At 45.9% G+C, this 18136-nt stretch overlaps 1 protein-coding gene across 3 annotated transcripts in view; it reads right to left on the bottom strand.

Moving 5' to 3' along the window:
• Positions 1–18051, bottom strand: part of JOSD1 (Josephin domain containing 1) — a 115135-nt gene extending 97084 nt beyond the window's left edge. For 2 of the 3 annotated variants that reach the window (XM_085601287.1, XM_085601288.1), the window contains exon 1: positions 17845–18051. The gene's annotated coding sequence lies outside the window, so the exon portion shown is untranslated. Of the gene's footprint in view, positions 1–15111; positions 15131–17844 lie in introns of those variants that run through there. The other variant, XM_085601289.1, reaches the window with a different exon arrangement.
• Between the last annotated feature and the right edge of the window lie 85 nt (positions 18052–18136).

Below are 18136 nucleotides of genomic sequence, written 5' to 3'. Positions count from 1 at the left end.
TGCGACTGTTTTGGGCTGGTAAACAGCCCAGACTGGCTTGGTCGACTATTACCCAGCCGTACAGTAAGGGGGGGATTTGACGTTCCCGACTTCCAAGCGTATTACCTGAGCGCGCAGGCACACTTTGCTTACCATTGGTTTACCCCTACGCCCTGCATGCTGCAGTTGGCGGTGGAGGACTGGATAGCTCGGCCTCTGCCATTGCAGGGACTCATACATGGTCCCGTCACTGCGATTGAAACGCCGCTCACCACCGTGACGTGCACGATTGATGCCTGGCAGCGCATACTGCGCAGGATGACCTATAGTCTGCTATATGCTCCGTCGTTGCCGCTGGTTTATCATCCGAGCCTCTCTCTGTTACAGGAAGGAGGGTTCCGCGGGTTATGTGTTAAGATAAAGATCCGACAATGGGGAGATCTTTTCGTGAATGGTCAGTTCAAGACGAAAGAGCAATTTTTTGAAGGTTATCAGCCTAATCCGCTGGAGGTCTTTTACTATCTCCGGTTGCGGCAAGGGATGAGACTGGTGATACCGCATTATCCGGAGGAACCTGAGGTGGTGACTCCGCTGCAGGTTCTGCTTGCTTCTACGGATGGTAGGCATTTGGTCTCTCAGCTATACCGCAGTATTCGAGAGTGTGGTGGGAATGCGGGCTGTAAAGCGCTTCAAGGTTGGATGGTTGAGTTGGGTAGGGACATCACGGAGGCACAGTGGGCGTATTGTTGCGAGCTCACTTCCCAGATCTCCTCAAGCTGCCGATTGCGTATGATCCATTATAAGTTTTTGCAGCGTTGGTACTACACTCCTGTTAGGAAGCTTCGATTTCGGTTGTCGGATACTGACCGATGTGAAAGGTGCCACTCGGAGGGGGCTGATTTTCTACATTTGGCTTGGATGTGTCCAGGGGTGGCTGCCTACTGGTTGCAAGTCCATACTGCGCTTATGGCTATGGTGGGGGCTGTGGTTGAACTGGACCCGCTCGTAATGCTGCTGGGCCATACAGCGTCGGTACCCAAGGAGCACCGTAAATTTGTTAGCATTGCACTGTTGCTTGCGAAACGGCGTGTTGCATGTCGGTGGGGTAGGGGGTCGAGCACCAAAATTCAAGGAGTGGCTGGAGGATGTTCTGTACTGCCAGGACCAGAATGCGATCTATGCCGAAACGCAACCATTGAAGAGCAGGGCTAAAGACATATGGGATCCGTTTAGAGCGTATCTGTCGGCGCAGACTAGCTCAGCTGAAGGGGGAACGTCAGGTACCAGAGAGCGCAGTGCTGACTGGTGTGGCATCCGACTAGCAGGTGCTCATTGCGGCTTGGCCGTGGTGGGGAAGAGACAAGTGGGGACATATGTCGCAGGGTGCTGTGTTCGCTGGCCCAGAGTGATCGGGACTCGTGTGATAGCTGATGGCGTATGGTCCGAATGGGCCTAATGGACACACCCTCATCCTGTGGCCCGGGACTGCTATGTAATACACATCACTGACACTCAGGCGGGTATATATATATAACCGTGCCGCCGGACCCCCGGGTTGTCAGCAGATTGGCTGTGTACAAGGGGGTTGAAATCTCGATATATTGTCTACTACAGCCGGCCCGTGAGGTTGTAGGCGAGAGGATGTATGGTTGTTGAATGTTGAAATAAAGGTTTTGAACTAAAAAAAAAAAAAAAAAAAAAAAAAAGGCTGACAAAGGGTTGTGAACTGGGGATCCATTGGCAGGCAGGGGGTGGGACCTCCTGTTGGGGTCAACCTGCCTTGCCTGCTGGTACTTCTCCATTTTTGAGGTACGGGGTTGAGCTGTGTTTTGGGGGAGGGGTTTGTTGGGTTGTCGCACCGTCTACTTGGGTTCTGACATTCTTGCTGCTGCTATTGATCTACAGGGTACACAAAGTGTGGGAATGCCTGACACTACACGGGAGGCCTCGGGCCTTCTCCGGGTCCTTAGTTGAAATGTTAGGGGGGGCACTAGACAAGATCAAACAGGGGGCTATTTTGAAATCTGCCAAGCACGCCCACACCGAGGTGTTGCTACTGCAGAAAACGCACCTCATGGGGAATAAGCCGTTATGTTTTTAGCGCTTTGGATTTACTCAAGTCTTTCATTCTGGGTTTGTGGGTGGTTCCGGGGGGGGGGGGGGGGGGGGGGGGGGGGAGTCTCCATTTTAATTCATTGTCGAGTTGCATACACACGCGAAGGGCTGGGGAGACACACAGGGCCGGTACCTGTTTGTACAGGGCATGGTGAGTGGAGAGGTACTAGTTCTAGGGAGCGTCGATGCGCCTCCGCCTCTTTCTTGGGGGCTGGCGGAGAGAATTATGGCCCAGTGGGCAACTATACCCGAGGGTCTAGCGGTGGTCGGAGGTGATTGGAATGATGTTATGGATGGGGCCAGGGACCAATGGAGGTCGGGAGGTCAGCCAGAAGTCCATCACCCCACTAAATTGTATTCTTTGGCTCTGAGTCTTGACTGGGTTGACCCCTGGCGCAGACTGCATGGCCCTACACAGGGTTACACGTTTCTTTTGGCGGTTCATGGTTCCTTCTCCCGCCTACACTATCTATTCATCCCAAGGGCCTTTCATAGCAGAGTGGTGACTGCGGACATTCTCCCGCGGGGACTCGGATCATTCGCCAGTGGTTCTTACCTTACGTGCCAGAGGGGCATGCGGACCGTTCCGATGGCGCTTATCCACCTGGAAGCTCCAGAAGGAGGACAACAGAGAACGGATGGAAGACGCCATTGATCAATATTTGGTCACTAACGTAATGCTCGGTCCGGGGGGCTGGGACTCTCTGGGAGGCACTGAAGCCCACGATTGGAGGGGTGGACATCTCCTTCTGCGTAGCATCTCGAAAGTTACGCAGAGAGGCCCTGGTTTGAGCACAGGCTACAATTTTCGAGTTGGAGGAGCGCAGCCGGGAGGATGGGGGTGGGCTGGCCCGCCATCAATTATTGCTGGTTGTTAGACCTGTCAGCCCTTTGGGTGGTCCCTCCTCATCATTATTTATTTTGTCCCACTTTTGCCTCAAACCCTGTTGGTATTTTTCCTTTTTGGGAACCACCAGACTTTTTCGTGTTGCTGCAGATTCAGGGAGCCATTTTAGCTACCCCTGAAACTTCTGTCTGAGGGCCTGAAGCACAAAATGGTGGCCACCTGTGACATCACCAGCATCCACTGGAACCTGCTAGCACCTTCCAGAACATTCCAGAACCCTGTGACAGTTGGAGGCGGTTTAGAATGTTGGGAAGCTAAGAGAGAGAGTTGGCAGTTGGAGCTGGCAGTTGGCACCTGACTGGTGAGGAGTGAGCAGCAAAAACGTGAAGGAGGAAGGAGTGAAGCAGCAGGGGGTGGAAACTTGTGCCTGGAGTGGGGTCCATAAACCCACCCTTGATACTAGTCCCTACTGACGGAGCCCAGCCTAGAGCCCTGTGTGGGAAGAAGTCAGAAAAACCATCCTGAGGACCTGGACAGCAGGAACAGGCCTTAGAAACAAGAGAACAGCAAGATCCTGACCTGGAAGCTGGTTTCCCTGAAGTCCGACGTCGAGTAGCCTAAGACCTGAAGCCCGAGGTGGAGAAGCGGCGCTGACTGGAAAAGCAGACGTCGTACCCGGAGCCGCCAGAGGTCGAGAGAGGGCGCCGTCAGAGGTCGTGAGGAATACCAGAGGTCGAGGAGGAAGTCACCCGAGGTCGAGTGAGCGGCGTCATCGGAGGAGTGAAGTCCGCCCTCCGGAGTCGTCGGAGACCGAGGTGAAGGGTAACGGAGGTCGGGAGTGAGGATCGCACTCAGGAGCCGCCGGAAGTCGACATCGAGGCAAGGCCGGCCGACGTCATCGAAGCCGAGGTCGCCATCGGACCGGAGCCGCCCGAAGTCGACATCGAGTAAAGACTGCCCGACGCCATCGAATCGGAGGTCGAGATCGAACCGAGGCCGCTGACATCGAGACCGGAACCGCCTGCCGGCGTCGTCAAAGAACTGACATTGTGCCGAGGCCGCCGACATCGAGCTGGAACCGCCTCACGGCATCGACCCGACTCCAGCGGCGTCGGAGCATCAGAAAAAGGGCAGTAAGTGGAGTAGAGGGCGCCTAAGGCCCTGTGGAGACCTGAGAGACTGCTCTAAGGGGCTAGGGAGGTGCTGGAACCAACCTGACTGTGCCAGGGGTGAACTGGGACTAATCTAGAGAAGTTGTGCGGAGAGAGAGAGCCAGGTCTCTGGTATTTTCCCCCTTTATCTACCTCAGTTTAGGCCTCAGCCTTGTCCAAGTCAGGGAGTAGACACCCTCAAGCCTTCCACATCCCCACAAGCTGTGCTTGGGCCAAATCAGCCCGTAGGAATCAAAAGTGATCTGATTCCATGAGTGTCACTGTCAGCTTTTAAGTATTTATTAGGGGCACGGTATTTATTGTATTTAACCTATTTATTGTTCCACTGTATTTATTGGTCCACAGTATTTATTGATGCACAATATTTATTGGTTACAGTATTTATTGCCTCAGAATATTTAATTGCCTGTCTGTATTGCACGTTTATTTATGCCTTCAGTATTTATGATCACCCCTATTTATTGAATCATTAAGCCAGTATTTATTTGTCCTGCACTTTCTAAAAAGTTTGTATATTGTGATTGTTATTTATTTTCTCCAATCAGCAACTAAGAGAAAAAGCAGATAAAGAAAGTTATTTTCATAATTTTTACGGTGTAGAGTCGTTTTTGGAACGGATGCACGCATGGTTATTGTTTGGGTATGTTGTATGCTTAGCACGGAGCCTGATTCCTGACCACTCGAGCCAAGCTACCACAGTGTGTCCGGGAGACCACCACCACCCCTTCTAGTGTGGGAGTGGTTTTCCAACACTGGCTCAACAGGAATATTCCCATATCCTCTTAGATGAGGCACGCCAGGTCTGATTGGCCACCCGCAGTAGGATCTGACAATGCGGAGACAAATCGGGCAAGATGTTACATAGATTATGACAGGGCTCTCTTCGCCCCCAGGTCCTTCCTGGCATCGTGGGGTCGGATGGGTTACCTGTATTGGGCGCATCGGCCATCGCTAGCAGTTTTGCGGAGCATGATGAGCGATTGTATGCCCCCGTAGAAGGTCTATCAGCGGAAGTCATTGGTTGGTTTTTGGACGATCTTCCGCCTAAGGCCCTCCCGGATGAGACCTGGGAAGAACCGCTTATGGCAGAAGAACTGGGGACAGCATTGGGTGATCTGAATTTCGGCAAGGCTCCCGGCCCAAATGGCTTCCCTTGCGAATTTTTTAAAATATATTTCCTGCAGTTGGGCCCCCACTTTCGCAGGGTAGCGGAGGAGGCCAGGGGAGGTTGCCCAGTGATTGGAGATATAAGCCGCTCTCTTAAGCGTATTTCCTACAAACTTAGTATTACTATGCCGGTTGTCATTTAGACGAACCTCAGATGTTAAAGCATTAGATGTTACTAGCAGGGATTACCAACCTGAAGGAGTTTGCTTTTATCTAAAAATAAAAAATAAAATTAAAAAAATAAATAAAAAAGACAAAAACTATATCATACTCCATCTTTTACCCTTTCTTTTCAGCGAATGAAAGACCTTGTTGTGAAATGCCTTAAAGAGTATGAAAAGAGTTGAAAGTCTGAGAGGAGATGGAACTAAACTTCTGATTTCACACAGATCTCCTCATAAAGCAGTTCCCATCTCCAACGCTTGCAAGATGGGTTAAAGTGGTTATGAGTTAGAGTGGCCTAGATGTTTCTATCTTTGGTGCACATTCTCTCAGAGGCGTGTCAGCTTCAAAAGCTTTTATTTTAGGCGGGGGGACTCCAAGATATTCTTAGAGCCGCTGACTGGTCGAATGAAAGTATGTTTAAGAACTGCTACTTTAGACCAATCACTAACATGATTGACCATGTACTTGGTTCACTTTAAACTTGCATAATGTTAGCCTCCGTGTCAGGCCATAAAATTTTGATTTTCACAGCCTGGTGGGCAGAAAAATCTGCCTTTTACTAAAGGCACGGAGGCTAAGGTTATCCCTCATTAGCCCACCCTATGGTTTTTTTTTTTTAATTATTGACCTATTCTGTCTTTTCTCTTGCAGAATAAGATGCCTCTGAATTGTTTTGACAGGATTGGATCATTCCACATCAAGGAATACATTATGTTCTACTGAGTTTTTTCTTGTTCGCAGCACTGGGAAAGAAGGAAGATGGCCGAGTGCTCATGGACTATATACTATGTTAGAATGTTGTTTGAAGTTCTATATTCTCTTCAATTGTTGCTGCTGAGCTGTGGCAATAAAGGAGATTTGCATAATCTTAGCCTTCGTGTCTAATAAAATCCTGATTTTCTGCCCACCAGACTGAAAAATCTAAATTATGTGGCAAGGAAATGCAAATTTTCTGTATACATCCACACATTGTTATATTATCAGTTAATTCTTTTTTAAAACGTTAACACTGTCTGGTCAAAGGTTTCACCTAATTAGTACCATTTTAACACCAAGCTACATCCATAAGCAACTGAAAGTTTGTCAGTCAAATTTGTGAAGGGCCTTCTGCTGTGCAGCAATACATTAAGCTAATTTTTTAATAAATCCTAATCCGTTTGAGATAGAAAACATTTTTTAATCTGAAAATTATACATCAGATGATGGATTATGTGGCAAATGCAGCACAAAGTGTAGCGGACGCAGACTTGCATAATTCCAGTGGTCCTGTCCATATATTTTCTTACACTGGTATGATAAAGAGTTTACTGCTTCCCTTGAGTGCAGCCTAATGCTCCTGATATTTCTCTATGTATGAGCATAGCTATCACTTTTCACTTTCAACCCTTGAGCTCATCAGTTGACCTGGCTTGGGCAGTGGACAGATTATTTTCTCAATGTTGGTGCTAATCAAATAACGAATATAGCACTATCATTACAGGCACATAATGATGTTTTTTTATACAGTCTTGCAGACATTTACTATAAACCTCTGATTGTTGCCTCTCCTTTTTTCCTTTCATGACCTCTCCTTCCCTTCTCTGCATGCCTCTTCTTCAGCACAACCTTCTCTGCAAGATGCACATTTGCCTTAATGTCAATTAATGTATCATTGCAAACTCCTCACAACTCCATTACATCACCACAACCTCTCCTTCTCTAAAAGTTGCACCTGTGTAAACTAACAATACCCAACCTCTTCTAGCTCATCTATTAATCACACCAATTATGTTGATGTGTAACATACCCTAGCTAGTGATATCAAATAACTCCCATTAATGTAAATCACCGCAAGAACCTCAAGTGAATGCATGAGATGGTTTGCTGGGGCACACAAGACTAATCCAAACAATCAACAATAACCAATGAAACTGGACTCACCACTACCCTGGAGTTCCACATTAGCATGAAGCACCACCCTAAACCACCTCAACACCTTATCGGGGGATGTCAACGCTATATAAATGCAATTACCTCTCAGCTCAGTACATTGCTTTTGGTACACTTTACCCTAGACCACAGCTCTAGTCTTCCTCGCCACAGTGTAGTTCATGTGTTAATTAGTGTGACGAGCAGGGCTGGCCTGGCGGTAGCATGCAACAGCATTTCCCCGGTGGGCCACCAGGTTGGGGGCCGGTTTTAGACGCCTGGGGGGCATAGCTGCAATATCGACCCCCTGCAACAAAAGCAACAAGCATTGGCATAGCCAATAGGTCTCGCCTTTAGGACCTTACAAGTGTTTAGCCATGCAGCACATTATCCTTGATGCTGTGCCACCACGGATTGAAGAGCTATACAATAGCTACACACTAAATCATGCAGTCCGAGTTGGGAATATACACTTGCCTTAGTAAACACTTTTGAACACATTCTAAGGCTTTTTAACGCCATGGCAGAAAAACAAGTGGCTTGATGCAAGTGAACGGCAATGTAACATTCTGTGTGTGGCTATCTTGAAGCTGTTTCCTTGATAAAGGTCACAAAAACGGAGCATGCATCACAACCCCACTCTCCATGCTAGTTCATGACAATGAGGTATCCTTTGTAATAAATAAGCATGTTTTATGAAAATATAAGTCATACTCCTTGCAGTATCGTATCTAAAGAATAGTCATGGTCTGCCGAAGTAATATCTTAAATTAATTACCATGAGATGCAAATACAACAAAAATTATTATGAATATATATTTCCATGTCTTCAGTACTTGGAAAGTCAGCATCTACTGAGGGAGCAGGAGTGGAGGCACCGCTCCTCGCTATGGATGTGGTTGTCTCAGATGGGCGAGTACTGTCAGTATTCACGGAGGTGGCAGGAGTGGAGGCATTGTTCCTTAAGAGAGAGGCAGAAGCACTGCTATCCACTATGGGTGTAGTAGCCCCGAATGGGAAAGGCGTGAGGACCATACTCGTTAAAGAGGGAGCTGGAAGATCTGTTGCCGCTGGTGTCGTAAGCTTGATATATGCCGTAATACGGAAGAAAAGTCGGTATCAGCAGCAGTTGCAGAAAGGGTATTGGATATCTCTGAATGAGGATTAAAGAGATTGATATCAATCCCACGTGGAGCAGAGGTGGTAGCATCCAGTAGGGGGAGAACAGAAGAATCCGTTATTACCAAAAGGCATAAAGAAGTATTGTTTGATGAAGAATTAAACAGATTCTCAACTACTGAAGAGGCAGTTCCCCACATGGAGAGATTAGGTAGATTAGTATCGGACACTGGTGCAACAGAGAAGAAGGTACTCCACTTGTGATGAAGGAGTTAAGTTGGTCTTACCACAGGAGGGCGCCAGAGATGTAAATATTTCATACGAGGATGACAAATACTGTTTTTTTTCGCAGAAGTAGGTATTCTCCAATTGATGAAAATGAGAGCCTATTTCCAACACATGGGGTTTCAAAGAGGCAGAAGGAGCAACGTCTGAATCAACAGATGCTAGGAGAGAAGGGGTGCCATCTACTAAAGAGGAAACAGAACACATGGCACTGCCTGAATCAGGTAAGCGGGGGCGTAAGAATGAGGTGCCTGTAGTGTAGGACTTTATTACAGTATTGTTTTCTTTTGATACATGTGTGGAGCGTGGCGTGGAATCCCTGTGGGTTCCGGACAGTTTCCAGTCCAGAACGTCAGATGCTGACTGATGTCCTGGAAGGGAGACGGTGTAGCCTGGCACTCACCTGTTCTTGTACATTGGAAATAAATTCTTGGAATTACAATTGCCGAGGATACGGATTGAACCTACGAAGATCTTGCCATCATTTTGTCTCAAAGGAAAAAAAAAAAAAAAAAAAAAAGGAGGGAGAGGAAATTTTAACAAGGTTTCCATCGAGGGACAAATAGTTTCGTTCAGAGGTGTTTTCAGACGTGTTTTGTTATCTTCCATTCTGCTGTGACTCCATCTAGCTCTGCTGTGAAGTGCTGATCGAATTGAATGTAACATTATTTACTTACTTTTAGCGTGAACTGTTGGGGCCATCGGCTGCATCTTTTAACCGGCAGCAACATTCTACACCAGCGCGAACCCAGTTCGCTCAGTCATAGGCAGACGAACGCGGGAGCATGCGCATTACAAACAGCACCACCAGGGCGCAAGGTCACGCAACGCGACCTCGTGCAATGTAGCGGCCATTTCGGGAGGATCGCGAACAGAAGGGAAGGAAAGTTAGATTCTCACATCAGCAGTTGGAAAGATAAGGAAAAATAAATAAACCAATAACATATAGAAGTGAATACACAATTTAAATCAAGAACTCATACGTGAATGATGTCGAGAAGCAACAACTAAAAGAAAAGAACAGGTGAGAGAGTCGGGGGGAGATATTTAATTATTAAAACAAATTAAAAAGATATAAATAGACATTAAGAAGGGATATACAAGTGGAACAACCTTTGGAAATTTGGCAAGTCATTTTTGTTTACAATAGAGTTTGATCTCTATAAGTTCTTAATGCATATTCCCCATTTCTGAATTAGTGGGAACTGTTTATGGACCAAGGAGATCAAGCATACCAAACAGAGGTACAAACAATGGCCCAACAAAATTTCTCTATAAGTCCCCCACATGCGTTTTGGGTGAATGGACCACAGCCCATTAAAAAGTAGGTGGAATGGAAAGAATATTTTGTGAATTACATTGAGGCCATTGATGAGGAAGGTAAAATGAAACCGGACTACAAAAAAACAAAAAAAAACAAAAAAAAAAAAAGACTACTACTTCACTCTTTAGGTCCTGTGGGTTTAAAAACATATTCGAGAATGCAGAAAACCACTGATAGCGATGTGAATATGTTTGAGGCGGCGCTAAAAGACCTTGACAGATATTTCGCTCCAAAGGTGTGTATCGGCGTAGTAAGACAGATTCTTCCAAAGGAAACAGAATAAGGAGGAACCTGTGGATGAGTGGCTAGATGACCTCAAGAGACTAGCAATAGATTGCAATTTTGGTAATCTTCATGACGACCTCATTAGGGACCAACTGGTCATGCATAGCAACAATTCTTCATTACAAGACAGATTGTGGGTCAACGGGGATGCACCCTTAGACGATGTTTTGGCCATAGTAAGGAAATCAGAGACGTCAGGAAGATGTGCCACTGTGGTTAAAGAGTCGGGAAAAGATCCTAGTGGTGTTTTTAAGTTACAGAATGCAAATAAGAATCTAGGACAACGTTGGCCTACTCAAGTTCAAAAGCCTGCACAGAAAGAATGGAGACAAGATGAGAGGAGATGTTACCGCTGTGATAGCAAGGAACATTTAGCGTTCAGAAAATATTGCCCAGCGTTAAAGAAGAAATGCGGCATTTGTGGGTTGGTGGGTCATTTTAGCAAAATGTGCCGTAGAAGAAGTAATGTGAAATATGTGTGGGAAGGTGATGAGGACAATGAAGTTAGAGGGGACAGTGAAGACAGTTGTGTTAAAAGTTTACAAGGGAACTATGTCATAAATGTCTCGGATGAATCAGTCAAGGGAAAGCCTATATGTGAAGTGTCTTTGGGGGGTGTCAGGATTAACGTATATGCGGATTCTGGATCACCTTATACTATTGTAAATAAATTGGTCTGGAAAGAAAAGTTCATAGATAAAATGGGGAAGGATTTATATCCTACGGATGTGAACCCGGTAAGTTTTACGGGGGAAAAAATTAACGTGCTAGGGTTCAGATGGCTTACATTCTTGTTCAAAGGAAGATCAGCAAGAGGTAAATTATATGTGGCAGAACATGGACCATCAGTTTTGGGTTGGTTTGATCAAAAGAATTTACACATTGTTTTAGACCCAAATAGCGACGAAAAAGTTTTGATAATGGACGAAACCTGCAAAATGGGGGATTTATTGGCTAAAAAATTTCCATGTGTTTTTGAGAAGAAATTAGGAGCACTCAAAAGGGTTTGAACATAAAATAGTGCTTAAAGAAGCAGCTGAACCTAGAGTTCATAGGGTGAGACCTATCCCCATTTTAATAAGGGAGGAGGTCAATAAAGAGTTACAAGATTTGTTAGCTAAGGGCGTAATTGAGGAGGTGGAAAGCTCGGAATGGATTTCTCCGGTTGTCGTCGCGCAGAAGGGCAACGGAAAAATTTGTCTGTGCATTGACTTGCGCCACCTAAACAATAACATCGTTATAGAGAAATTTCCCCTGCCAAAAATTAATGAAATGGTTTCCTCACTTGCTAGCTGGTTCTCAACCATTGACCTATCGGCAGCCTATCATCTAGTTATTTTGGCACCAGAATCAAAGAGGCTCACTGCTTTTATTACACCTTTTGGGTGTTATCAGTTTAAACGTATGCCATTTGGCCTCGCCTCAGCGGTTTTCCAGCGAATGATGCACAAACTCTTTGGTGGAATAAAAGGTGTGAGTTTCTTTCAAGATGATATTCTGGTAGCCGCTGCTAACAAAGGAGAGCATGATGAACTGCTTAATAAGATCTTGGGAATTTTACAGAATGCTGGTTTAAGTGTAGAGCTCAGCAAATGTAAATTTGGCGAGAGAGAAGTATCTTACTTAGGACACACCATTAGTGGCGAGGGTGTAAAACCAAAACCTGCACTTATTAATGCAATCATGAGATCGCCAGCTCCTTGCACCGAGGAGGAAGTTAGATCATTTTTGGGAATTAGTGAATATTGCTCAAAATGTATACCTAATTTTGCTAGCATGTTATACAACATCCGCTCACTTTTAAATAAAAAAAAGTAAAGTTTGAATGGACAAAGGACTGTGAAAAAGAGTTCTCAATGATCAAAACATATTTGGATAATGTGAATGCCTTGAATAGTTTTGATCCAAACTTAGAGTGTTTTTTTACCACGGATGCAAGCGACAAAGGACTGGGTGCAGTCTTGTCGCAGAAGGAAAATAATGGTCGTGAAAAAATTATTCTGTTCGCTTCAAGAGCCTTATCTCCTGCGGAAACCAGATATCCCATCATTGAAAGGGAAGCATTAGCCTGTGCTTGGGCGTTAGAACATTTTAGAGCTTTTGTGTGGGGCAAGCCAGTTATCATCTGCACTGACCATCGACTTTGGTTAAGATTTTGACTAGTGAGGGTAGTGTAGGAGCTTCTGCTAGGCTGGCAAGAATATCCATGAGGATGAAAGAATACATTTATGTACCAGGGAAGGACAATATAGTCGCGGGTTGTCTCTCCAGACTACCTGCACCCTTGGAGAAATGCGAGGATGACCCTTGGGGGAATTTTAGCATCGACCTTATTCAAGATTCAGGCACCCCAGTCATTACTAAAACTGAATGGGTGGATGAACAATCCAAGGATGAGGTTTTACAAGCAGTTTCTAACTACATTGGTAAAAGGTGGCCAAAGAAACGTAATATTAGTTTGGAAGAAAAAGCTTATTGGGATGTGAGAACAGAATTATCTTTGGATAAAGATTTACTACTTAGAGGTGATAGAATAATTCCTCCTAGAAGTTTGCGGAAGAGAATTTTAGAGTTGTGTCACGAAGGACATTTTGGAGTAGTCAGGACCAAGCTTGTTGTTAAGGGCGTGTTCTGGTGGCCGGGAGTTGACATGGAGGTGGAGAAGTTTGTTAAAGGTTGCACAATTTATTCCTCTGCGGATAAATCACTAAAAACGTTGAGACCCCCAATGAGTGAAGGGTTGATTCCCAGTCTTCCTTGGGAAGTGATTGCAATTGATATTTTTGGACCAGTAGGCGAGTTGAGGGAGTATGGCATTGTTGTGGTTGATATATTCACTAAATGGCCTGTGGTCAGGATTGTAGACAAAGTAGACACACACACTGTTTTAAAGTTCTTAGATAAAATATTTGTTTTAGAAGGGTTACCTGTGAGTGTATTAAGCGACAATGGGGTACAATTTACCTCCAATACTGCAAAAGAATACTTCCAGAAGTGTGGCATCCAACATAAGACAACTTCACTTTATAATCCTACTGGCAACGGTACAGTAGAACGCTTTAACCGTGTTCTCAAGGGTGTAATTCAATTTGCAATGAGTAAACATTTGGACTGGAAGTTGGAATTACAAAAAGCCATATGGGCTTATAGGGTAACAAAGCATTCTACAACAGGTTTATCACCTTTTGTTATGATGAGAGGTAGAAGGCCTAGATGTAAATGTTGTCCCAGCTGGATAATGAGAGGCGGGTTTGCACAAAGGTCACCAGAAGAAGTAAAGAATAATCTAGAAATAGCACATGGTAAGAGTAAGGAGTACTATGATGTACAGCATAGCTCAAAGGAGGTAACTGTAAGGGTAGGTGACTGGGTAAAAATTAAAAGACCCAATAAAGTTCCTAAAGGTGAGAGTAGGTTTGAAACATCACAACAGGTAGTGGAAGTTCTCCGTAATGCTGTTAGACTTGGAGATGGAAGGGTTTGGAACATGAAAAATGTTGCAATTGATTTGGATCAGATGCATTGTGAGAATACACCCAATTCTGAGTATACACCTAATTTTGAATGGGTTGACGATTATTTTGATTGCAGCAAAATTCAAGTGGATTTGGGTTGTGAAGATAGTGTTGCAAAAGAGATCGAGGAACAGAATGGGGCATCCAAGGAGGTCCAAGTCACCTCGGAGATTGGTGAAAAGAATTCCATCCTTCCGGAATTCTGTCTCACTGTAAGGAGGGGGGAAGTGGGTCCTGGTAGTTCTAGCAATAATATGGAGGTTGTAAAAGAAGATGGGGACACAGGTGTGGACAGTGGAAAAAGGAAGAGAGTTTTACCTGCATGGCTTAAGGAATATGTCAAGTAGTGTGTTATGAAATATACTCACATTTTGATTGTATTGGTAACAGATATGTTTTTCTTCTTCCCTAAAAGTACTTCCTTCCATTTTTATTATTTCCTATTTATGGTTGCCGTGTAGGTTCCTTACAGTTTATTTTGCTTTATTATTTTTATTTTCCAAGGGAGGGGATGTGTAGTGTATGACTTTATTACAGTATTGTTTTCTTTTGATATATGTGTGGAGCGTGGCGTGGAATCCCTGTGGGTTCCGGACAGTTTCCAGTCCAGAACGTCAGATGCTGACTGATGTCGTGGAAGGGAGACTGTGTAGCCTGGCGCTCGCCTGTTCTTGTACATTGGAAATAAATTCTTGGAATTACAATTGCCTCTGCACCATCATTACAGTGCCGCTCCTATCTCCAATGGGTGAAAAGAAGAGCCCATTTCTAACACATTGGGATTCAAAGAGGCAGAAGGAGCGCCGTCAGAATCAACAGATGCTAGGAGAGAAGAGGTGTCATCTACTAAAGAGGAAACGGAGCAGGTGGCACTGACTGACTCAGAATAAGATAAGGGGGGGGACGTAAGAATGAGGTGTCGCCTCCAAGGGAAGGATGTTGGTCAAATAAGTGTGCAGAAGAGTCTGTGTCTAATGCAGGGGCAGACGATTGATCAGCTTTGTCAAAGAGCAGGTTGATGTGTGCCAAGGGGGCTTCATCCCCTGAGGGGGGAGGGTGGTCTGAGAGAGGTCCAGAAACGGTAGTGTCTTCCAGCGGGATAGCCTCGAAGGGAGTTAATTGTGGATACGAGCAAGGGTCATCCCAAGGCGAGCAAACCAGGGGGAGTCGTTGATCGAAGAACATTTTTTTCACAATATATTTCGCACTGAGAGCTGTAATCCGAGTTACCTGATGTGGGAGGGTTGTTGTCTTGCTCCTCAAAATGAGAAGCCTGTAACCTCCATAACGAATAGCTAAGACGTTCCGTAAAGAATGGATCACCGTTGATTTCCCTATGTTAGGAAGCACCGACGGAGTAGTGCTGCCAGAATGAGTACGAACATGGGAGATGAAATTGACGTAGAATGAGGAAGGACGAGAGGAAATGCTGCTTTCAGAGAAAGAAGGTCTTACAGAGGGAGTGATACCAGACTTTGGCAAACCAGTGGTACTCTCTGTACTGGGAGAAGGTGCGTGTTGAAGGAGAGATAGACCAGATCTGCCGGGGGGAGGTTGGAGTAAGAACATAGGTAGGGAGTGGTGTGATCAGAGAGTGGAGAAGGAGGAGAGAGTGAAGTCAGAGATGAAAAGAGGAAGGGACGGAGGTGGGCAAACCGGTTGTACTCTCTGGAAGGGGAAAAACATCAGATGGAATGGGAGATGCATCAGCCATCCCAGTGGTGCCTGTTCTACGGTTCGGGTCACTTATGAGCACAGCAGAGTGGTCAGTATTGGCTACGGGGTGATTAAAATGCTTGGGCTCTACTAAAGGCGGGGGAGAAATGGGCACTGTCGGATTTCTCCTCCAGGGATGGTACAGTTGGGGCACTTTCTACTGGGAGGATAGGACAGATGCCAGCCATCTCCAAGACTGGCACAGAAATGTTAGCATTTTCCACGGCGGTAGTCTCGGAGGAAATTAAGGTTACTCAGTGCATGATTTTTGTCGTACCGGGAGCAGAAATGTTTACAGTTATCTGAGGTGGAAGGGCGTGCATCTTTCTCCCTCGGGTACCTGGCCCAAAACATCTTTAATAAAGTGTGAAGATATTCCTTATTGGACTGACTACAGGTGACTTTCCTACAAGAACCAAGAGAGGCAGTGGAGCCGTCAGCGTTGGAAGGGAGAGAGACAGTGGTGGGGTCGGAAGGAGGAGAGACAGTGGTGGGGTCAGAGTTGGGAGGAAGAGAGACAGTGGTGATGTCAGAGTTGTAAATCTTTGAAAGGGGATAAGTTGCGTCATTCTCTGCAGGCGGAAGGAGAGTGCCATTCTCTGGAATACGCAGTCTAGAGGCACCGTCAATGGCGGCGGGTAGTATAGTATTAGGTGGGATAACAGACCGGAATTACCTACAGTAGAGTCCGGTTTATCTGAGGCTTCCGGGGAACTCATGTTGGTCGGAATGCAAGGCGGGTTTCCTTTGGGCAATGCTGCCTGGCCATGCGTGCGCGACAGAAGGGCAGGGGCAAAGGATCTGAAGCACAGCAACAAAGTGCTTGGTATTTAAGCGGAAAGCCACCTACATTTAACAAATTCAGATGGTGTCATAAACATTTACACATAATGTTGCGCATCATCAGCTGCAGCGTCAGTCAGCAAGCAAATGATCTGAGACACAGCAAGGAACTGCTTGGTATCTAAGCGGAAAGCCACCTAACGTTGTAACAATTACCGATGAGGTCATAAACATTTAGGCATAAAGTTGCGCATTGTTAGCTGCAACGTCAGTCAGCAATCATAGGATCTGAGACACCGCGAGAAAAAGTGCTTGGTATTTAAGCTGCAGCCGACGAGACGTAGCGCCAATAGGACAGCCAAATGTTCAGGGTACAAGTCCTAAACAAGCGGGGCGGCGAATGCGAAATTTGGAAACATAATCAAACAGATGGTGCCGCTGCTCGCTCCTGCAAGCTGTGGGCCTTGGGCGGATACATTTACTGGGAAAGGTGGGACATGCACCTACCTTTACCCAATTGTGTGCTTCCTTTTTTTTTTTTTTTTTTTAAATAACACCCGCAAAGCCCAATAGAAATAATGCTGTAAAAAAAGCCACACACACGAGCTTGTGAAAAGTCCAGAGTGATTTCAAGAGGCCCGCTCCTAGAGCAGCGCATGCGCGCTACACGAGGCTCAACCAAAAAAGCGGCACAAAGCTCCCCCCCTCCCCCCACCCGGGGCTCTTTGCCAGGGCCGGGTTTGGTTCCCAGTCTGGCTCTGGTGGTGAAGAAGACTAGAACTCGGAGTAATAAAGATTACCGGTAAGTAACCCAGGGCATTACCTCCTCGTCCGTCTTCCTAGCCACAGTAATCAACACATGAACTACACTGTGGCGAGGAAGACTAGGAGTAATTAAGCTTACCGGTAGGTAACCGAGGCATTATCTTATATTACAGCCTCAGTACGGCAGAATTGCGTTCTTTATGTAGACCCCATTTGAACTTCTTCCCAACCCTTAGCTCAATTCCTTTGAACCATGCCTCCATGTCAACAGTGCCATGCCTTATTACCTCTGAACCCTTACTGCTGTCAACATCCAAAACACTTTTCGCACATTACCAAAAGCCACTTGTCTTAATTTCACCTGCATTGCTCCCTGGAATGCTCTCCCGCCACCACCTAATGTTCCCAATCTAAGATCTAATATGCCAAATTTACCAGTTAAGTACACAATTTCTCCACTTGGATGCCACAACTTTCGTTTTTGATCAGTACCCCTCTTACACTGTAGTCAAATAATCCAATGTGTACTGTTGAAACATGCATGAGCATAACACAAGAAGCTGTGGGGACACACTGCAAAAATGGTCAACAGCTTGGCACACGACACTAAGGTACTGCACTGAAAACACGGGATGACAAAATAAGGGAGAGCACCACGCCACCGCAACGCAATCTAGCAGACCCCTGCACACTCCTTACCGACTCCTCCGGAGACCCTCAGCCTCGTCATAGCAACCGCCCAGGCGGCCGACGTCACAATCAGCGACGTCTTGCGTTAAAAACCACAGACCTCCATCCGTTCACTCCAACCTTTAAACAAACATCCACTGGCTGGAGAAAAAGCCAGAATGAGGCTTGCAACGCGCTCTGACGACGTACAGACCATGTGATATTGTGAGTCCACAAAGAGGCTTGTAACGCACGATGCCCTTCTCTCCAGACGATAGATCTCTACTCGCTCGCGTCACTCATACCATCTAACGAGAGGCTT

The sequence above is a fragment of the Triturus cristatus genome, chromosome 4_2, assembly GCF_964204655.1.
Source record: "Triturus cristatus chromosome 4_2, aTriCri1.1, whole genome shotgun sequence".
Classification (NCBI taxonomy): domain Eukaryota; kingdom Metazoa; phylum Chordata; class Amphibia; order Caudata; family Salamandridae; genus Triturus; species Triturus cristatus.
The sequence above is the reverse complement of the archived record's forward strand: the minus strand, read 5'-3'. Positions and strand labels throughout refer to the sequence as shown.